This window comes from Lactuca serriola, chromosome 3 (assembly GCF_051521515.1).
Source record: "Lactuca serriola cultivar US96UC23 chromosome 3, Lser_US96UC23_V15, whole genome shotgun sequence".
Classification (NCBI taxonomy): Eukaryota; Viridiplantae; Streptophyta; class Magnoliopsida; order Asterales; family Asteraceae; genus Lactuca; species Lactuca serriola.
In genome coordinates, this window is record NC_136410.1 from 201,360,296 (window position 1) to 201,363,732 (window position 3,437).

Below are 3,437 nucleotides of genomic sequence, written 5' to 3' on the forward strand. Positions count from 1 at the left end.
ATGCGATCGTAATCCATTTCTTCGTGATCAGACTCATCTTGCTCTTCCATCAAACTTCCTCTCTTTTCTTTAATCCTGCAAATGTAATCTTATCACATTATGTATAAAGAATAGGAATTTAATGGAGTTAGATAGTGGATTTTATACCTGAAGTAGAGCCATACTTCTTGACTCTCCCATCTCTTAGACTCTTCAGGTCCTTTGGGCAGCTTCATATCCATTTCCCCTTCTCTTGGCAGCAGAAATAGGTGGGTTCTTCTAGAGTGTCCACGGAAGCATGGTTGGTTGAATTATCAGACAAATATGCTCCATTACTTTGCCAAATCATTTCTGATTCAGCAGCAATAAGCATGTAAGTTAAGTCAATGAGGGTCGCGTCAAGATCCATTATATAATACTCTCTTATGAACTTACCATATGATTTTGGGAGTGACTGAAGAACCCAGTCCACAGCCAATTTATTGGGGAAAGACGCACCCAACATAATCAACCTATCAATGTGTGATTTCATCCCTAGGACGTGAGCACACACGGGTTTACCATCTTCATGTTCCATTGCCAATAGGGTTTCGGTGATCTTTAACCTCTCAAATCTTCGATCTTGTGGGTCAGGGAGAACAACGGGAGGAGGAGGAGGGAGTCAAATCAAGCTAGTCCACATTGATCCTTGACTTTGGAACAAGCTTTCACTTTCAACAGGAACACCTTTTCCTTGGGATTCGAGAAGACCACGGTTAGAGTCAGACATCTACAAACTAGGTAAAATTTCAAGTTAGTTGATTGAATCCTTAATGAAACACCCAAATGAGACATTAAGGCTAGGATCCAACAACATTATTTACACATTAGAAGAGGGATGCCGTAATCCAACATGCAAATAATTTGGAGGTAAGTGAATGACGATTCACTAATTCTTCACCACGACAAAACATAAGGCTTAAGTTTAAATGTATTAAGAATTCCTAGATTTCCTTTGAGATTCATTGAACTTTTCAATGGCATGTTTAAATCTTGATATGCCCCTCTAGTTTGTGACTGGGATGCCGAGGATCACAAAGTGGGTGTGAATAACCATGCAAATCTACATGGTGCCCTCATTGTTATAGTCACCAATTCGATATGCCGGTAAACCACACTCGCTCCATCGAACTATGACAAACATTGATTCACCCTTTGCCACCTTTGTTTAGAACCCAATTAGAGTGCCGGTTAACCACACGTGCTCCACCAACGTCTTAGCAAGGGTACAAAGTGTAATTTCATCGGATTGCATCAATTTCACTTTTGTCTAAAGTAACTAGGATTGGGAATTTGTAAAAGTGTTTAGTTACTTTACATAGATTCATTATACTTATTAATGAAGAAAGGATTGCCCTATCCTACCCGTTCGGCTAACGACCCTCCACCAATCAAGGAAGCGGTGGGTAAGAGTGGATACCCATTAAACGGCCATTTTATAGACCATAACCTTATACCGCCCTTATAGATTGGCTTCATGAATGAGGCCTACTAACGGTAAGACTAGTATTTTAGTTATACATATATAATATTAGACTTTTAATGTTATACATAGTATAAGGGTGTATTTTACACTTTTAAAATACTAGGTGGTTTAAATTTTATAAATTACACTTTTAAAATATAAACCATATCATTATGAATTTATTAACTCTCTTTTAATTATACACTTAATTAATTTAATAAACCATAAGGGTGTAATTTGAACTTTTCAAAATTAGGGTTTTAGAATTTAGACTTTCAAAATTAAACTTTTAATAAAACAATTTAAATTCCAAAACTTGAGGGCAGGTTTTGAAACTTTTCAAAATAATTAGGTTTTAATCTCACTTTAAAATTTTCGAATTTAAGACTATTTAAATTAAAATTTTAAATATTAAAACTCTTGATTTAATAATTATCTTGAATTAAACTATTAATTTAAATTACTAAATCATAAGGGATTATCTAAATCATAAAGGATAATTACCAATTAAACAATTAATTTATCCTAATCCTTTTAATCCCTCTAAATTTCGAAAATCATGGGATAGGATAATTCAAAATCTTTATTTACCATATATAACCATTAAAGGATAATTACAAGATATAGGATAATCCAAATCCTTAAAATTTAGGATCTTATCTTGTGGAGGAGGCTAATTTCGAAAATCATGGGGTTTTTCAAACCCTAGATTTCGAAATCTTGAGGCTTAAGGAAAGGATTTGAAAACCCTTTCAAATTTTCACAGGGTATAGAAACCCTAATCTCGAAATTTCTAGCCTCCTACGGTTTATTGGCTATAAACCCTAGTATGTCAAGTTCATACAATTATATAATACTAATTGAAAACAAGTTAACCAAAGGCTCTGATACCACTGATGGGTTTTATACAAACAATCCTATGTGTGCATGCAACCCTAGAGTTGGATCTATGTTATCACTTTTAGTTATACAACATTATGAACACTTGAAGAACCCTAAAAGTCTTCTAGGAATTTCAAAATCCACAAGGAAAGATGAAATACATACCTCTTGTTGTTATATTGTAATAACAACTTAAATCTTGAATCTTCTTGTCTTTGAAAGAAAGTACAAGTGTAGTACCTCTAATGGCTCACAAACACCAAGAGCAAATGGTGAGGAAAGAGAGAGAGAGAGAGAGAGAGAGAGAGAGAGAGAGAAGAGGTATGAAATTCATCCCTAGGAACCCTAGACAAGGCATGGACGAATTCTTATGGCCTTAGGGGTCTTTATATAGGTGTAGAGATTAGGGTTTCAGTCCTTATCCTTATCTAGTTGCTTGCCCACCAAGTAACCATAAGATAAGCCTTGAAAACCCTTATCCTTATCCTTTGGACGATTTCAAGGATATCTTATCCCTTGAATTCGTCCAACCTATATCTAGGATAACCATTACCATATTTTGTAACTATCACATAATTACAATTCAGCCCCTCAAGTTTAATTAATTACACTTGATCACTAAATTAATTCTTAATTAATTTTTGACCAATATTAATTAAACAAATATGATTTCTCCTTTAATATATTATTCTTATAACATATAATAAATCATAATAACCTCTTTCTCTATTATTTCTTCAGTCAAGTTGCTTTGGTGAAGGCAAGCCAAAAGGACCATGCACAATCGGGTCAAGTACTTGACAAATATGGTTACGGGCTTAGACACTAATCCAACAATAATAAGGAAAGAGAAGCTATACGCAAAATTCTCAAAGTGCGAATTTTGGATTCAGAAAGTAGATTTCCTAGGTCACGTAGTTAGCAAAGACGGGATACATGTGGACCCTTCCAAAATCAAGGCAATCGAGAACTGGTCAGCTCCCAGAACCCCAATGGAAATCCGATAATTCTTGGGTCGTGCTGGCTATTACTGAAGGTTTATACAAAACTTCTCGAAGATTGGTAAACCACT